This window comes from Oncorhynchus masou, chromosome 1 (assembly GCF_036934945.1).
Source record: "Oncorhynchus masou masou isolate Uvic2021 chromosome 1, UVic_Omas_1.1, whole genome shotgun sequence".
In the NCBI taxonomy this organism is placed as follows: domain Eukaryota; kingdom Metazoa; phylum Chordata; class Actinopteri; order Salmoniformes; family Salmonidae; genus Oncorhynchus; species Oncorhynchus masou.
Window position 1 is genome coordinate 44,892,303 of NC_088212.1, and position 20,085 is coordinate 44,912,387.

The 20,085-nt window shown below is 42.7% G+C and overlaps 1 long non-coding RNA gene across 1 annotated transcript in view; it reads left to right on the forward strand.

Annotated features, from left to right (window-relative positions):
- The window catches only part of LOC135545179 (uncharacterized), a 59,745-nt gene extending 52,002 nt beyond the window's left edge, over positions 1–7,743 (forward strand). The window contains exon 5 of the long non-coding RNA XR_010456421.1: positions 7,339–7,743. This is a non-coding gene — a long non-coding RNA (uncharacterized LOC135545179). The remainder of the gene's footprint in view (positions 1–7,338) is intronic.
- The last annotated feature ends 12,342 nt before the right edge of the window (positions 7,744–20,085 follow it).

A 20,085-nucleotide genomic window follows, 5' to 3' on the forward strand; every position in this document is an offset into this window, starting at 1 on the left:
TACAGAGAGCTGATGTGTTGTGCAATGAAGTCAGAAGCGAAGAGAAAAGGTGATAGGAGGAGGGTGCATAGAATATAGAAGGAATTATACAACGTGTCACACCAAAATCTGTTTCATCTGTCTTTGTGATAGTCTGCCATCCTGCACCTTTGCCCCACCTACTGTATCTGGATTACTGACCTCTGCCTACCCTTGACCTGCTTTTTGCCTGCCTCTGTTCGATTAATAAACTGTTGTTACTTCAACATTGTCTGCATCTGGGTCTTACCTGAAACTTGATACAACAAGAAAAATGTTCCTGCTGTTTGTATGTGGCTGCTGTGAAAGTGTGTTCAGGGGTGTAAGTGTGACCAGTGCTGTATTCATTCCGCCAATTCTGTTGAAAAACCTTTCTTAAACGGAAGCAAATGGAACAAAACGGGGGTAAACAGTGAAAATGAATGTCACCGACCGCCACTGGTAATGACCGTGTGTATGAGGTAGTCACTGTCTACTTGAATTAGAACAGGAAGTATGATCTATTGTTCACCAATTCAACCCATGGTTGAACCCTTTTTATCTATCGCTCTTGAGGAAATACAGTATATTCATATCTCCATATCCACACTTCACATACAGTACTATTCCAACTCAAAGGTGCATCATGTATGAACCCGCTTAGCAAGTTTGAACTGTAGCACTATCTTCTGTAAAGATGGCGATATCATGGATCTGAAGTGACTCTCTGTATTTGCACTACTTTAGTTTCTTCTTCAGTTCAAGCAATTTGCTGACATATCTTCTGCATATGGAATTGAATACAATTTAGAAGAACATCTGTATCTCTTATCTGAGTGATCATCATCTGCCATCAACTCATTTTCCCGACAGCCACTCAATACTATACTGTTCGCAAATGAGCTCAGTACACTCCTCGAAAAAAAGGTTTAAAACGTTTTTTTTTAGCTGTCCCCATTGGACAACCATTTTGGGTTCCACGTAGAACCCCCTGTAGAATGGGATCTACATGGAACCCAAAAGGGTTATCCCTGGAACCAAAAGGGTTCCTCAAAGGGTTCTCCTATGGGGACAGCCAAAGAACCCTTTAAGGTTCTAGATGGCACCTTTTTATCTAAGAGTGTATTATTGATGCTTATTAAAAATGAAATATCTCTATTGCACTGCAATGAAAACAAGAGCAAGTTCTAAGATGCACATTCAAGTTCAGAAATTGAAAAGGGGAAAAATGTAAATGACTTGTCGCTTTAAAAATGACATGGCTCATGAAATCAATTCATCACCAACAAAGCCATGACATGAGATTCCTGAACAATGTCTTAATCAAAGTGACAGGGCTGTAGGTTCAGCTAGACTATACACTCTTTTCAGCTGTAGCCAATAGGTTGAGCTATTTAAGTGATAAAGCTGGTGTTTGGAGGATATGTTGGCACAGGTGTTGCTAAGCCCAAACACTGGCTCCGAGGGCATTAATACTTTTATACAACGGGTTACCAAAATATTCAAATAATGATTTACATTATTGATCACACAAACTGGGATATGTTCAGAGTAGCTTCAGAAAATAATATCGACACGTATACCGATACGGTGAATGAGTTTTATCAGGAAGTGCATAGGAGATGTTGTACCCACTGTGATTATTAAAATCTACCCCAACCAGAAACTGTGGATAGATGGGAGCATTCACGCTAAACTGAAAGTGTGAACCATCGCATTTAACCAGGGCAAGAAGACTGGGAATATGGAAGAATACAAACAGTGTAGTTATTCCCTTCGCAAAGCAATCAAGCAGGCTAAAAGTCGGTATAGGGACAAAGGGGACAGACGATCATGGATTATAAAATGAAAACCAGCCACATCGCGGACACCGACATCTTGCTTCCTTCTCTCACTTTGAGGATAATACAGTGCCACCGACGCGGCCTGCTATCAAGTAATGTGGCCTCTCCTTCTCTCTGGTCGACGTGAGTAAGACATTTAAGCATGTTAACCCTCGCAAGGCTGGCGGCCCATATGGTATCCCTAGCAACATCCTCAGAGCATGCACAGACCAGCTGGCTGTGTTTACAAATATATTCAATCTCTCCCTATCCCAGTATGTTGTCCCTACATGCTTCAAGATGGCCAATATTGTCCCTGTACCTAAGAAAGCAAAGGTAATTGAACTAAATTACTATCACCCCGTAGCACTCATCTCTGTCATCATCAAGTGCATTGTGAGACTAGTCAAGGATCACATCACCTCCACCTTACCTGCCCCTCTAGACCCAATTCAATTTGCTTACCGCCCCAATAGATCCACAGACAATGCAATCGCCACCACACTGCACACTGCCCTGTCCCATCTGGACAAGAGGCATACATATATAAGAATGCTGTTCACTGACTATAGCTCAGCATTCAACAACATAGTACCCTCCAAGCTCATCATTAAGCTCGAGGCCCTGGGTCTGAACCCCGCTCTGTGCAACTGGGTCCTGGACCTCCTGATGGGTCGCCCCCAGGTGGTGAAGGTAGGAAACAACTCTTCGCTGATCTTCAACACTGGGGCCCCACAATGGTGCGTGCTCAGCCCCCTCCTGTACTCGCTGTTCACCCATGACTGTGTGGCCAAGCATGCCTCCAACTTAATCATCAAGTTTGCAGATGACACAACAGTAGTAGGCTTGATTACCAACAACGATGAGCCAGCCTACAGGGAGGAGGTGAGGGCACTGGGAGTGTGGTGCCATGAAAATAACCTATCACTCAACATCAACAAACCTAAGGAGATTATCGTGGACTTCAGGAAACAGCAGAGGGAGCACCCACCTATTTTTTTTTAGTTTTTACCTTTATTTAACCAGGCAAGTCAGTTAAGAACAAATTCTTATTTTCAATGACGGCCTGGGAACAGTGGGTAAACTGCCTGTTCAGGGAGACAGAACGACAGATTTGTACCTTGTCAGCTCGGGGGTTTGAACTCGCAACCTTCCGGTTACTAGTCCAACACTCTAACCACTAGGCTACCCTGCACATACAGTGGGGCAAAAAAGTATTTAGTCAGCCATCAATTGTGCAAGTTCTCCCACTTAAAAAGATGAGAGAGGCCTGTAATTTTCATCATAGGTACACTTCAACTATGACAGGCAAAATTAGAAAAAAATCCAGAAAATCACATTGTAGGATTTTTTTATGAATTTATTTGCAAATTATGGTGGAAAATAAGTATTTGGTCACCTACAAACAAGCAAGATTCCTGGCTCTCACAGACCTGTAACTTCTTCTTTAAGAGGCTCCCCTGTCCTCCACTCGTTGCCTGTATTAAAGGCAACTGTTTGAACTTGTTATCAGTATAAAAGACACCTGTCCAAAACCTCAATCAGTTGCACTCCAAACTCCACTATGGCCAAGACCAAAGAGCGGTCAAAGGACACCAGAAACAAAATTGTAGACCTGCACCAGGCTGGGAAGACTGAATCTGCAATAGGTAAGCAGCTTGGTTTGAAGAAATCAACTGTGGGAGCAATTATTAGATAATTGAAGACATACAAGACCACTGATAATCTCCCTCGATCTGGGGCTCCACGCAAGATCTCACCCCGTGGGGTCAAAATGATCACAAGAGCGGTGAGCAAAATTCCCAGAACCACACGGGGGGACCTAGTGAATGCCTGCAGAGAGCTGGGACCAAAGTAACAAAGCCTACCATCAGTAACACACTACGCTGCCAGGGACTCAAATCCTGCAGTGCGAGACGTGTCCCCCTGCTTAAGCCAGTACATGTCCAGGCCCGTCTGAAGTTTGCTAGAGAGCATTTGGATGATCCAGAAGAAGATTGGGAGAATGTCATATGGTCAGATGAAACCAAAATATAACTTTTTGGTAAAAACTCAACTCGTCGTGTTTGGAGGACAAAGAATGCTGAGTTGCATCCAAAGAACACCATACCTACTGTGAAGCATGGTGGTGGAAACATCATGCTTTGGGGCTGTTTTTCTGCAAAGGGTCCAGGACGACTGATCCGTGTAAACACACCGCCCGGGCAACGAAGGAGTGGCTTCGTAAGAAGCATTTCAAGGTCCTGGAGTGGCCTAGCCAGTCTCCAGATCTCAACCCCATGGAAAATCTTTGGAGGGAGTTGAAATTCTGTGTTGCCAAGCAACAGCCCCAAAACATCATTGCTGTAGAGGAGATCTGCATGGAGGAATGGGCCAAAATACCAACAACAGTGTGTGAAAACCTTGTGAAGACTTACAAAAAACGTTTGACCTCTGTCATTGCCAACAAAGGGTATATAACAAAGTATTGAGATAAACTTTTGTTATTGATCAAATACTTATTTTCCACCATAATTTGCAAATAAATTCATAAAAATCCTACAATGTGATTTTCTGGATTTTTTTTCTCATTTTGTCTGTCATATTTGAAGTGTTCCTATGGTGAAAATTCCAGGGAGAACTTGCACAATTGGTAGCTGACTAAATACTTTTTTGCCCCACTGTATATGGGACCGCAGTGGAGCAGGTGGAATGGTTCAAGTCGCTCGGCGTACACATCACTGACAAACTGAAATCGTCCACCCACAGAGACAGTGTGTTGAAGAAGGTGCCTCTTCAACCTCAGGCGGCTAAAGAAATTTGGCTAAACACCTAAAACCCTCACAAACTTTTACAGATGCACAATTGAGAGGATTCTGTCGGGCTGTGTCACTGCCTGGTACGGCAACTGCACCGTCCACAACCGCAAAGCTCTCCAGAGTGTGGTGTGTTTTTCTTAACCTTTATTTAACTAAATAAGTCTGTTAAGAACAATTCCTTATTTACAATGGCAGCCTAGGAACAGTGTGTTCACTGCCTTGTTCAGAGCAGAACAACAGAATTTTACCTTGTCAGCTCAGGGATTTGATCTTGCAACTTTTCAGGTACTGGCCCAATGCTCTAACCACTAGGCTACCTGCCACCCCATTACCAGGGGGCAAACTTCCCGCCCTCCGGGACACCTACAGCACCCGATGCCATAGGAAGGCCAAAAAGATCATCCAGGACATCAACAACCCGAGCCACTACCTGTTCACCCCGTTATCATCCAGAAGGCGAAGTCAGTACAGGTGCATCAAAGCTGGGACCAAGAGACTGAAAAACAGCTTCTACCTCAAGGCCATCAGACTGCTAAACAGCCATCATTAGCACATCAGAGGCTGCCTATAGACATAGATTAGGAATCACTGGCCACTTTTAGAAATGGATCACTAGCCACGTTAATAATGTTTCCGTATCTAGCATTACTCATCTCATATGTATAAACTGCACTCCACCCTATTCTACGGTATTTCGTCCCTTTTAAATTGTGTTTCATATTGCATCACCTATTTCATATGTATATACTGTATTGTATTCTATACTACACCACTGACTGTTAAACAGTCATCTCCAGCACATCAGAGGTTGCTGCCTATAGACATAGACTAGGAATCACTGGCCACTTTAAGAAAAGTAAACACGAGCCATTTTCATAATGTCTCCGTATCTTGCATTACTAATCTCATATGTATAAACTGTAATCTATACTATTCTATGGTATCTTAGTCACTTTAATTGTGTGTAAATATTGCATCACCCATCTCATATGTATATACTGTATTCTATACTATGCCACTGTATCTTAGTCCAATGCCGCTCTGACATATGTATATATTCTTAATATATTCCTTACTTAGATTTACGAGTATTTTGGGTATATGTTGTGAAACTTAGATATTACTGCACTGTCGGAGCTAGAAGCACAAGCATTTTGCTACACCCGCAATAACATCTGCTAAACACGTGCATGTGACCAATAAATTTGATTTGATTTGACATTTTCATAAAAAAAGTTATTTTGATAAATGCATTCATACTACTGTATTTCATCCTTCCACAAGATATAGTCCCGACACAAATCTTGCTACCCAAGCCGGCTGGTCATTCGTTCTATCAGTTCGGTTGCCAAAGAGTGTCCCAGTCGTTAAGTCGTTTTGTTCTGTATCTATGGACACAACTGAGTCGTTTGTTATAAATGTTCTATTGCCATACTGGCTGCCAAAACTCTTATCCCTTGCTTGCTAGCTAGCCAACTACGGCTAACTTACAGACACATCAAACAGTGCAGTCAGAATAACAACAAAATAGCTGCATTTGCTTAAGCTGTTTTCTAGTGACATTTATCCATAACAATGAGATGATGATGTGCAATTTTATCTGGCATAGAAAATGTGCTCTCTCGTCAGGACACTGTTGTTCAGAGAAGATAGCCAACAACACAGATAACACAATCACTTCAAACTGAAGCTGGAAAGACTGCAAACTAGTTGCAAACTAGTTTGACCTGTTTTCTATTGATAGTTCTTTGTATCCATAAAAATTATGCTAATTCATGATTTCGACTGGCTGAGAAAAGCTGCCTCTGTCTTTGAAACAATGTTGCAAATGTCGGCGAGACAGACAGCAAGGTTTATACAAATCTCTGTGGTTGAAAACTAAATGTTAGTCTAAAAGAAATGTGAGATAATATCTAGATGCTTTTAATAGTGGAGATCAGTGGATTTTGCAGTCAGATGGAACAGAGTAAATAGGCATTTTAATGTCATAGATTTAACCAGTGGTAACTTGTGGTATAGACACCAGCTGGAATGTGGTGTTAACCAATCAGCATTCAGAATTAGACCCACCCGTTGTATAAAGGTTGAATAAACGAGTAGTGGAGATGGCGTTTAGCTGGTCTCCATTCAAATGCCTTAACCATGTCTGAAGCAAATTGACAGTGCATCTGGATGGAGAGCATACAGCTATCTACATTACAGCTATAAGTTCAGCTATATATGCGGTCTAGTCTCCACTATTGGTTATAAGACAGCATGTACCTTGCTCCTCTTCTGGTGCTTATACCACAAGACAGAGTGGGTCTATATAGTTTAATTTGCCAGACTTACTTAGACTTTTCCTGCAAAAAGGCTATGTCTATTCCAGATGAGTGTCACGTTCTGACCCTAGTTCTTGTGTTATTTCTTTGTTTTAGTCTGTCAGGACGTGAGTTGGGTGGGTATTCTATTTTTTAGTGTTTCTAGGTTGTGTTTCTTGTTTGGCCTGATATGGTTCTCAATCAGAGGCAGGTGTTAGTCATTGTCTCTGATTGGGAACCATATTTAGGTAGCCTGTTTTCTGTTGGGGTTTGTGGGTGGTTATTTTCAGTCTTTGTGTGTCTGCACCAGATAGAACTGTTTCGGTTGTCACTTTGTTGTTTTGTGTTTTTAAAGTGTTCAGTTTTCCATTAAAAAGATGAACACTAACCACGCTGCGCTTTGGTCCTCTCTATCTTCAGACCACAACCGTTACAGAACCACCCACCAAAAAAGGGCCAAGCAGCGTGGTAACAGGCAGCAGCAGCAGGAGCAGCGCGATAAGGAGGAATGGACATGGGAGGACATTCTAGATGGCAAGGGTTGCTACACATGGGAGGAGATCCTGCCTGGAAGGGATCCACCTCCCATGGGAACAGGTGGAGGCAGCCAGGAGAGTAGAGGCAGCAGCTAAAGGGAGCCAGCGCTTTGAGGGAACACAGCTGGCAAGGAAGCCCAAGAGGCAGCCCCAATAAATGTATTTATCCCTGGTGCGTGTGCATAGCCCAGTGCTGTACATTCCAGCTCCTCGTATCGGCAGGGCTAGAGTGGGCATTGAGCCAGGTGCCATGAAGCCGGCTCTACGCATCTGGTCACCAGTGCGTCTCCTTGGACCGGCATACTTGGCACCAGCCTTACGCATGGTGTCCCCGGTTCGCCAGCACAGCCCAGTGCGGGCTATTCCACCTCACCGCACTGGCCTGGCTACGGGGAGCATTAAACCAGGTAAGGTTGGGCAGGCTCGGTGCTCCAGATCTCCAGTGCGCCTTCTCGGTCCGATCTATCCAGTGCCATCTCCACGCACCAGCCCTCCGGTGGCAGTCCCCCGCACCAGGATTCCTGTGCGTCTCCAGAGCCCAGTACTCCCTGTTCCTGCTCTTCGCACTCGCCCTGAGGTGCGTGTCCTCGGCCCAGTACCACCAGTGCCGTCATCACACACTAGGCCACCAGTGCTCCTTCAGGGTCCAGTACTCCCTGTTCCTGCTCCTCGCGCTCGCCCTGAGGTGCGTGCCCCCAGCCCGGTACCACCAGTGCCGGCACCACGCACCAGGCCTACAGTGCGCCTTGTTTGTCCAGATTCGTCAGAGTCTCCCTTCTGCCCTGAGCCGCCAGAGCCTCCCGTCTGCCCTGAGCCGCCAGAGCCTCCCGTCTGCCCTGAGCCGCCAGAGCCTCCCGTCTGCCCTGAGCCGCCAGAGCCTCCCGTCTGCCCTGAGCCGCCAGAGCCTCCCGTCTGCCCTGAGCCGCCAGAGCCTGCCGTCAGTCAGCCAGGAGCCGCCAGAGCCGTCAGTCAGCCAGGAGCCGCCAGAGCCGTCAGTCAGCCAGGAGCCGCCAGAGCCGTCAGTCAGCCAGGAGCCGCCAGAGCCGTCAGTCAGCCAGGAGCCGCCAGAGCCGTCAGTCAGCCAGGACCTGCCAGAGCCGTCAGTCAGCCAGGAGCTGGCAGAGCCGTCAGTCAGCCAGGAGCTGCCAGAGCCGCCTGTCACGCCGGAATTACTCTTCAGTCCTGAGCTGCCCCTCAGTCCGGAGCTGCCCCTCAGTCCGGAGCTGCCCCTCAGTCCGGAGCTGCCCCTCAGTCCAGTGGGGCCCTTTAGTAGGGTTGCCAGTCCTAGGTTGGCGGCGAGGGTCGCCGTTCCTAGGAGGCCACAGAAGCGGACTAAGACTATGGTGGAGTGGGGTTCACGTCCAGCGCCAGAGCCGCCACCGCGGACAGATGCCCACCCAGACCCTCCCCTATAGGTTCAGGTTTTGCGGCCGGAGTCCGCACCTTGGGGGGGGTTACTGTCACGTTGTGACCCTAGTTCTTGTGTTATTTCTTTGTTGTAGTTGGTCAGGTATTTTATGTTGTAGTTCTTTGTTGTAGTTGGTCAGGTATTCAGGTATTCTATGTGTTTCTAGGTTGTGTTTCTTGTTTGGCCTGATATGGTTCTCAATCAGAGGCAGGTGTTAGTCATTGTCTCTGATTGGGAACCATATTTAGGTAGCCTGTTTTCTGTTGGGGTTTGTTTGTGGGTGGTTATTTTCAGTCTTTGTGTGTCTGCCCCAGATTGAACTGTTTCGGTTGTCACATTGTTGTTTTGTGTTTTTGAAGTGTTCAGTTTTCCATTAAAAAGATTAACACTAACCACGCTGCGCTTTGCTCCTCTCTATCTCCAGACGACAACCGTTACAATGAGAGGTACAGTACAGTAGCTGGTTTGGCCCACATATCACTAACCCAGATGGTCAAGATAAGCCTGGCTTGTTTATTCCTTCCAGTGTGTGCTCTTTACTTCACTCCCCTCTTTTCCTTTGTTTATCCTCTCTCCTCTCCTCAGGGTCACCGCATGATTGAAGGAGATTGTGTCCTTTGGATGACTCCCTAGAATTGAATCCTCAGAAACCAGAGATGAAAATGTGAGATATTTGTCCAACTCTCTACTGCTGACTGCACTAACATTTCCAAAAGGACAGCTTGGTGACGTTTTGGCGGAGTGAGCAGTGACCTATAGTGTCTGTAGGCAGGACGTTGGGCTCTGATGAATATACAGTGTCTAGGGTTCAAATAATATTCAAATTAATTTCAAATACTTCAGCTGCGCTTGATTGAGCTTTCATGGCTAAACAAAACCAATAGAACACTCCGAAAACTGCAAACCGTGTCCATCTGATATTCAAGGCTGACTAGAGCAAACACTCAAAGTATTTCAAATAATACTTGAACCCAGGTCTGCATTGGCGCTGTCTGTCCTTCAGAGCCGACTTCTTCACCTGTTTAATTCATTGTCTCTTTTCCGTGATTTACCGACCGGAGCCCAGACAGGGAGGTTTATCTTTACCTTGCGTGTTAAATGAATTCCAAATGGCACGCTGTCCAGGTATTTGTCAGTGCATTTGTTATCACTGACAACCACAACCCCTCTTTATATAAATCCGCCGATACAATAGCCAAGTACAACGCACGGTAATCTTTAGAAATATCACACCGGCCATCAGTTTTCGTAATGGTTGCTTAAGTTATCAAGAAAAAAACACAGCAACAGAGTCAGACCAAGACTGTCATCTCCTATGCAAAATTAGAACAGCTATAAGTAAAGACTACAGCAATGTAGTTGCATAGTAATAGCATTGTAATTTAATGCCCGTCATGGCTACTACACAGCATTGCTATATATTGCAATGTTCATGCATACTTAAGGATCCTAAATATCCAATATGTGTTTGATTACGTTCCCTACAGTAACTGGGATTTGTTCACATAGTACAAACAAACAAATCTAATCACCATCTGTAATGCATTTGCCCACAAACAATCCAGGGACGGAATAACTCATGACACGTGTTGTTGTGGGAATGCCATAATGTAGTTCCATAGTTCTATAATGTAGCCCTGGGCAGGGTATCCATGAGCCTTTCCCTCCAGTTGCATCATATGGAATCCTGATGATAACACCGTGTGATCAAACAGAGACCCATGGGTGGGTGGTTGGCAACAGAGGTGGGACAAAGTCACTATTAATCCAGTCACAAGCAAAGTCACAAGGTCCAAGTCGAGTCCCAAGTAGAACGGACCGTCTCGAGTCAAGTCCAAGTCGTGCATTCTATGAGCAAGTCAAATCAAGTTTTTTCAACTCAAGTCTCAAGTCAAGTAAAACATTATCTGTACAGGCAATGACTTATTCAACTACAAATCTTTGTCTATTTATTGAGGCTACCAGACAGCCCTTTTCACTATTTTGTCTACAATTCATTTTAATTACTTAATAATACATTTTAACAACAATTTCCAAATGCAATCTTCATAAGTAAATTATACATTTCATGCAATTTTTACATACCGAAAGACCAGAAGACATATGCTAGTAATTGTTGCTTGATGCCCCATTGCTGATGAACATGCAAAGTAAATGGTTCATATTATTGATTACCACATTTTTTTTTAAGATGCATATTAATTTATGGCAATCCTCTCTCCCTACAATTTGAGGTTGTGCTGCGCCTGCTCAGTGGTTTTCAAACTTCTTGACCAGCTATCCCCAAAAAGGAGTGGTTCAAAGCTTGCGACCAGTGCACGCACATGTACTCCTGCACCGAGCAAACACGTGCGCACAATCGCTGGGCAAATGTAGCCTGTCATTACAGCCGTAAACGGTGATGCAATTAAAAAACGCAAGAACATAAATAAACAGCGTTTTACACCAGCATTTTCACCTGAAAGTCATTCATGTTAGCGGTCAATATCACATTGTCACTTCTCTGTAGTCCAGCCGTCTGGGACAAGCCGGCTAAATATGGCATACCTGTATGCAGCGGAGGTTGCAGGATCGGACACAAAACATGATCTGTCTGTAGCCGTTTTTTTTCTTCACAAATATCATAATTAATTTGCCAGAATATGTTACATCTTCATCCCATAAGTATTGGAGGTAGTGTGACTTTACAGCTATCTTTATACCGATTGCCAGTACCAGGGCTGTGCAAAGACCTTTTGTGGCAAGTCAAAAAACGTTTCTCACAACCATGGTCTCAAGCACGCGTCCACCTGCACGTGTGCACACGCGAACATACACGCACAATCGCTTCGCAAATGATGGCCTGTCATTACAGCCATAAAAAGTGATGCATTTTCAAAATACAAGATAGGCTACAGAAATAAATTGCGTTTTACATCTGCGTTTGGAGTTGAAAGTAATTCCTTTTAGCAGCCAATATTATCTAGGGATATATTATGTCCCTTCTCAAGCAAGCAACATCATACGGTTTACTTGTAACGGACTAAACGGAGGTTGCAGGATTGGATAGAAATAATGTTCTGTCCGCACCATGCCATCACTTTGCAGAGTGCTCGTTGCCAGTCGGGTAGTCCTTTTCTTCTTAACAAATATCATACTAAATTAGACCAGAATAGGTTACATCTTCATCCCATAATATTGAAGCCAGTGCGATGTTGACAGCTTTAGACATAATAGCCAGTAGCCACCCAAACTACACCTATCTGAAATATAAAAGTATCAATCTAATCGCCAGGTAGCCCATCGTTCTGATAAAGACGAGTCAGTAGTAGATTGATAAAATGTATTTTATATGGTTGATAAATGTAGGCCTACTATGCTTCTGCCAGGTAAAATTTGAAGAAATGAAACGTTCTTTCTGGTCACTAATCTGGATATGCACGCCTAACTTTGTCGCAAATGCTGATGACTGGTCATTGGTAAACAATCAACACGTGCAACTTTTTGGTTCTGAAACATAGATGAGAATTTAACTACGATATGGTTCAGAACAATAACGACAAAAAAGTATAATTCTTCGTGGCAAAGATGCGTCCGTAGCAGATTGCTTAACGGTACTTCATATGGATAAAATTAACATGGGTAGACTACTCTGTTTTTTCCAGGCAAACCCGGAGAAAATGAAACAAGAGCTTTCTGGTCACTAATCTGGATATGTGCGCCTGAGTTGGCTCCAATGCTGATGACCGGTCATTGGTGAACAACAATTTAATGCAATGCCTATGTTAGTGACCAGATCGACTAAGCAAGGGTATACATATCAAATACAAATGGTAGGCTGTAGGTAGCCTATTTAAATATGTTTGGTAAAAAAAAATCATTTTCCCATTTAGTTTCACACTTGCAACCCCACAAAACCTCACTGAGCTAGGGCATCCGACCAGTGTAGATTAACAGTTTACTTGTCCAATCAGAGGCTCGAATGTGCGTTTCACAAACCAATCAGTTTTTTTAGTTGCAAATACGATACTGTTTCTGGATGCGTGTGGATTAATCCACGGAGACTCTTTGCCACAAAATGAGTGAAAGGGTCATTTCAATTCGTCAAAATCCATTATCGAGTCTTAAGGCTCCAAATTCAAATCAAGTCTCAAGGTATTTTATTTTCTATCAAATCGAGTCTCAAGTTATCAAATTTGTGACTGGAGTCAGACTCGAGTCTAAATCATATGAGCCCATACCTCTGGTAGGAAAACCCTGGGCCAGGGACAGACAGTGTCTCCCTTGATCTCATCAAACTACACAATGTTATGTAATATGTGATTATTTTACTTTCCTTTTTCTACCCAGTCTTCTTATTCTCAAAGAGTGGATGAGTCTATTTGAAGATTCACAACAGAGACCAAGGAGCTTGTTCTTGTTTGAGTGATTGATGGGACCACATTTCAAGCACTGAAGAAGAGACAGAGAGACAATTAGGCATAATTACATTTTAAAAGCTCTACCATCTTCCAATTACACATTCCAAGCTGAGGTAGTTTGCTGATCAGGCTTTTGTGGGAAAATATAATTCCCCATTCACAGTGTAGCCTGCATGCGAGTTTGAATTTAATCTGCGGCTAAATCAGATTTCATGTAAAGCAAAACAGAATGCTAAGAACGAACCAACTGACGAGGAGGAGCAGAATAGAGGAGATGGGATAAATAATTCATTAAGGCAGTCAGACAGTCGCTGTCTTCTTCATAGGCGTTTATCAATTTGTTCAGAACCGCATCTCTCTCTCTCTCGCCGAGGAGTGTTGTTAGGGTTTATTGTGCAGGTATAAAGTTTTGATTAATCCCCATGAGGACCTGGCATTCCAGACAAAGGTCTGTCTTCCTCATTGACCCTGTCTAATGTGAAAGAAACAGGATAGACTCCCAAACTGCTTCCCAAATGGTACCATTTTCCCTATATAATATAGTATTTTGTAGAGAACAGGTGCAAAATCATGCACAATGTAAGGAATAGGGTGGTTAAACTACCCTGTGTCCCAAATGGCAACCTATTCCCTACATAGTGCACTACTTTTTACCAGAGCCCTATGGGATAGGCTGCCATTTGCTATGCAGCCTCTAACTCTGTCAGGCAGAATCACACTCACTCGGCCATTACCCATGCCTATTTTGTTTAAAAAAAGCCCCGGACGATGACTTCCTTGGCACGCACGCACTTCCCTGGCACTGGCTGTAACTCACACTCTTAATCAGGCACAAACACAGCATGGATGGTCACATTCGGGGTGGCAGGTAGCCTAGTGGTTAGAGTGTTGGGTGAGGAACTGAAAGGTGGTGAGATCAAATCCCTGAGCTGACAAGGTAAAAATCTATTGTTCTGCCCCTGAACAAGACAGTAAACCCACTGTTCTTAGGCTGTCATTGTGAATAAGAATTTGTTCTTAACTGACTTGCCTAGTTAAATAAAGGTTAAAAGGTTGTTTTTTTTTTAAATTCTGCTCAGCCTGTCAATGAGGCAAGAGTGTGTGTTTGGGTCAGTGTGAGTGTGCATGAGCAGAAGGCCAGTGGAATCTGTACAGCACAGGAGACATTGCCCTACAATTGGCCTGTCCCTGTAAATGAACCAACATTTTAAGGATAGTTCAGGATTTTGGCAATGTGGCGCATTATCTACTTCCCCAGAGTCAGATGAACTCGTGGATACCATTTTTATGTCTTTGAGTGCAGTTTAAAGGAAGTATCTAACTCGATGTGTGTGTGCAGGATACTTTACTGTAATTATTCACTAACTGTTTTGTCTGTCTGTGTGTGTGTGTCCTTATTCTTTCAAACCTGGTTACTTGGTATCAAGTATAACTAAAAACATCACTGTGATTAGCAAAATATTATTTACAGTGCATAAAGAATCTAATCAGCATATTCATTAAAAAGAAATTCTAGCAAATATTTTGGACTTAACCCTGGAGCCTCAATTCATGAGTCTGATTAAAAAGGCCTCCTGTCCTTCACAATGTAAGATTTTAATGGCCCATGTTGTCGAAATTTGATTTAGAAATAAATGGTTTTACTGAAAGAGGACCAATTTATGCATACAAATACTGACAAATGTAAACAGACTGATTTATTAGGGTATAATTTAACAACATGACATTTGCTGGTCATGCATCCTGCTGTTGGTGCTGATGATTGTGTGTCAATTTAACCACACTACCCAGCTAGGTAAAATGACACCCTAGTCTGCTCTATATCCCCACTCACAGAACACCTTTGTGTGATCTGAAATTCCAACCACACATTTTCCACAGAATAAACATTGGAAAACCAATCTGCGTTTTACCATGTTGCCCAAGGAATTGTTTGGGAACGATTGAGATCTGAGAATTTGTTTACAAATTCCCCCTGACATATAGCTCATCACAATACATTGTAATTAAGAGACATTGATTGCTGTTGTAAGGACTTCCTTAAACAAGAGTAGTGGAGAATGTTTCTGGAGAACAAAGCATGGTATCGTGTGACAGGCAACATTCTCGAGAGTCAGAGTGTCATTCTCAACCCATTATTGAGCTGGAATAGTTTTTATTCACTGTCTGAGTCTCTGCTTCCTGTGAGTCACACCATGTGAGAGCGACTGAAAGAGAGAATGAGATAAGAAGACTTGGGTGGTGGCAACATGTCATTGTGTGACTGTCCTCCCACACTCCCGCACAGAAGAAGAAGCAACAATTACCACACTGTGAAACTGACAGTCATAAAGACGCACTCAAGCTGTGAAACTATTGGCATGCAACCATCCATTGACGGCATAGCTATAATGACTCTTATGTAGGATTGGTGGTCCCATGCTGTTCATGTTCTATCTCATAGCAATGGCAGCCTCCATTTTCTCAATCTTTTTCCCCCCAAAGTCTTTAATCATAAAAGCATTTCTCATCTTTCCTTTCAAATCAGGCGATGATGATATGATAAAGATGGAGCATTGAAGTTCTACAGTTCCCATCTCTTTTTTTCAGCAGAGTGAGTGGCAGTTGAAAACCTTGGGACTACTCATTATTCCGTTGAACAATGGCAGAGATCTAAACTACTTAATCACCCAGCACAGAGCTGAATACAGTCTAATGGTCTAACATTACCAAAGGTAGAATCACTCACTCACTCACTCACTCACTCACTCACTCACTCACTCACTCACTCACTCACTCACTCACTCACTCACTCACTACCAAACGTAGTGTTCTATTTCTTTATTCCTCTACTGAGGTACATTAGTCCTGATACAGAGAATGGGATCAGCCTCAATTTAAGATATTTATCTGCTATCTTTTTACTTTCATGATCTCTCCGGCTCAATCACTCCGTGGTATTTGCTGGGAGCTCTGTGTGCCGCTTGACTGCTTCAGCTTATTTAAATGACTGTGTGACTGAGGCGAGTGTGTGTGCATTTGCTTTACATTTTGTAGATTTTATTAGGATCCACATTAGCCGACACCAATGGTGACACCTAGTCTTACTGGGGGCCAACACATAACTAAAAAGACATTACAGACAATGCGTGTGTGTGTGTGTGTGTGTGTGTGTGTGTGTGTGTGTGTGTGTGTGTGTGTGTGTGTGTGTGTGGTGCTTTGGGGAGGTAGGAATTAATAGCCCCCCCATGGACCGTGATTCAAGCTAATCACAGCACCAAGTCAGGCCTGTTCTACTTTAGAGGTAAGACAAAGATAACAGTCCACTCTTTAGTCATATGTACAGGAACTTAACAGGACCCCCCCCACTTTGTTTTTACACTGCTGCTACTCACTGTTTATTATCTATGCATAGTCACTGTAGCCCTACCTACATGTAAAAATTAACTCAACTAACCTGCATCCCCAGTATATAGCCTCATTATTGTTATTTTGTTTTACTTTTTATTTTTTACTTTAGTTTATTTAGTAAATATTTTCTAAACTCAATTTTCTTGAACTGCATTGTTGATTAAGGGCTCGTAAGTAAGCATTTCATGGTAAGGTCTACACCTGTTGTATTCGGCGCATGTGACAAATAGAATAATTTTATTTGATACACATAGTATACACTGTCCAACAAAATGTTTACTTACAGGTTTCTTCTCGACAATGCAACAACAATAATAAATAATAAAAGATAAGAATACTAACAAAATAAATGCCTCAGTAGAATTGACCATGACAGCCTATTAGAGACAAAGTTTTTGAAAACATACAACATTTCAACTGCATGTTTGGATATTTAACAGTCAGTTTGGCTGTAAGATCAATTAGAGCAGGTTAGCATCACAGTCATTTCCCCTCCCTCCTTTAACACAGGCAATCTTTTGTCATATAGCCACTGAATCATTCATGCCTTACAACCCAGAACACTGTTCCAATTTTAGGAACTGCCACACATTCCTTGAGGCTAGCTGGAATTGCAATGCGGGAGGGACGTGAGACCTCAGGATTGTACTGAGCTAGCTGTCTCCGGGGAGGAAAGAAACAGGAGGCAGGAGGCCTATCAGCCTGATGTATCCCCTTGTAATGAAAGCGTTTTTCCAAAGCCGGATGAGTCAGTGGAATTAAGTAGGACCAACCTCTGCAACACTTGTACCTCATCTATCTGGGTCATGCTTATAAGCTCAATCTGCTCTTAATACATCTCACGGAAAATATCCAGAAATCTGTCATATTCTAGGCTCACAGCCAGAAATAGGCCCCTCTCTCTCTGAATTGTATACTCTTTTTACTACTGGGTGTACCTGGACGGTTTTGAATACTCATTTATCTATTGCATGTACAAAATATAATAGGTTTCTGTAATTTAGTAACAAAGTCTTGCAGGGCAACCTGTTCAATTTACGCAGCCCTTTGGGAAAAAGCTTTCCAAGTGTTCACATGAACATCACACTACTGTTTCAGGTGACAGCTAATCCAATATTAGAAAATTGTATTACTAATAATTCATGTTATAAGTAATTTCAAATGATAACTTTTTGTTTTGGGGTTGCGTCTGTTTTCAGAATCTAATACATCAAATGAGATATTGTATGTTTTTGGGGAAATACATATTCAATCTCAGTTGTTTATGCTGAATTTTGATTGTAGTCTATATTTTGGTATCCACTTTAAAAAAAAACATTAAACACTTTCCAAGATGATCTGACAGAAGAATTGTAACTTATACAGTAGGCTACAGCACTGGAATATAACAGGCACAAACAGATCTATACTGCATACACAAGCAGTCACATTACATACACGTCCAGATAAAAAGGGCCTGCAAAAATAGAGATTAAGAGAAAGGAAGAGAGAGTGTGAGAGAGAAAGAAGGAAGATGGAGAGAGAGAAAGAGAGCACAATATTTTCCTCAGGGAGCCTCTGAGGAAAAAGACAAATCAGAACCACAGAGATGATTCTGCAGCTGAAGTTCCTCCTCTCCTTCAGCCTCGTTAGACGGCACACTGGCTGTGTGTGTGTGTAGCTCTCTCTGTGTGTGTCTGTGTGTGTCAGACAAATTGGTTTGAGTCCTGCTGAGTCTATGGCAGAGACCTGTTCATGTGCTGGGGAGGGGGGAACACCCAGTTCCCCATTCCCCCACGGTACAGCCAGCTGAATTAGATGGCTCACTCTTTCCCCTCTGATACTGACAGAGCCCAGAGCTGTGTGTGCTGCAGTTGAAATTACTCCAAACAGTTGCCAGTGACTTTAAACGAAAACTCCACCCCCCCAAAAAAAAAATCTATTTTGTTATTTGTTTCATTAGTCCATTGTTGATATAGTCCCAAAATGTTTTGCATGTCAGCAATCAAGTTTTCAAGATATATACTGTAACTTTAAAAACACAGAAATACAGCCGGTACGATGCATCTTGCATCATATGATGCTAACTAAATCACAATATCAGCTGTATTTCTGTATTTTGAAAGTAGCTTGTATATATCTTAACTTGATTGCTGACATGCAAAACATTTTGGGACTATGTAAGCAATAAACTAATGAAACAAATAACAAAGATAGTTTTTGGGTGAAGTTTTCCTTTAAAAGAGGACATGAAGCTAGCAGAGCACACTAACAAAATACGATGTCGTTAGTGAGGGGTGAGTGAGTGAGCCATGGTGAGGTGGAATCGTTATCTGATGGTATTGGTTTTAAATTTAAGCGTTTAAAAGGGGTGATTTGAACCATGGTGTTGTGTTGTCAAGCTAGCCATGTTGTGAATCACAAGGCAATGACATATGGGATCATGATGACAGTACACTCTTAGAAAAAAAGGTGCTCTCTAGAACCTAAAAGGGTTCTTTGGTTGTCCACAGAGGGTTCTACATGGAAACCAAAATGGTTCAACCTGGAACTAAAAAGGGTTCTCCTATGGGGACAGCCGAAGAACCCTTTATGTAACCTTTTCTTTCTGTCTAGTCTTCCCTGATTCCTGAGTGCATCACCGAGTGCATCACTCTATAGGGAATACATTTACTGTGGCTCTACTGTACTGTACATCCACACAACAACAAACGTGCACTTCGCAAGCAGTGTCATATAATTTTTGTAAAACAATGATCACATAATGCTGTATGCCAGTAAAACCAAACTGTTAGCATGCAGGCCTCCGATCCCACTACACGTTGAAAGTGTTGTTGGGAAGGCAGGCGTAGAAATGTTGGTCAATACAAGGCACCACTTCAGCAGTGTATTTGTATTTATTATGGATCCCCATTAGCTGGTATCAAGGCAGCAGCTACTCTTCCTGGGGTCCAGCAAAATTAAGGCAGTTATACAGTTATAGAGTGGGGGAGAGATGAGACCAGAGACTGGTACTAAGGGAGCACTGATGCTACAGTACAGAGAGGAAGGGAGGGAGGGTAGGATGACATTTTTAGGGCAGCGCAAAGAGTTATAGATGAGCATCTGATGTCATCCATTATTCTCAGGGAAAATGTATTTAAAAAACTCAAGAAAAAAAATACAACATAGCTTTAATTCAAGATCACAACAACAATCCCAACGGCAAACAATGGGCTCTTTACTATAGAATCTATACAGTACTAGGGGGGGTTGATAGTATGAAATGCTGCATGGTACTGTATGTAAGCTGTAAACAATGCATTTCCTGTAGCTAAGTTGTTTCCGTGATAATTGATTGACTTGTGTCAGAATGATAAAACATTAAAGGCATAAAGCAGATTCCTATTCGTCTAAGATATGTTGTAGTTACTGTATCCTTTTTATTTTCCTTTGTATTTGTTATGTTTCCACC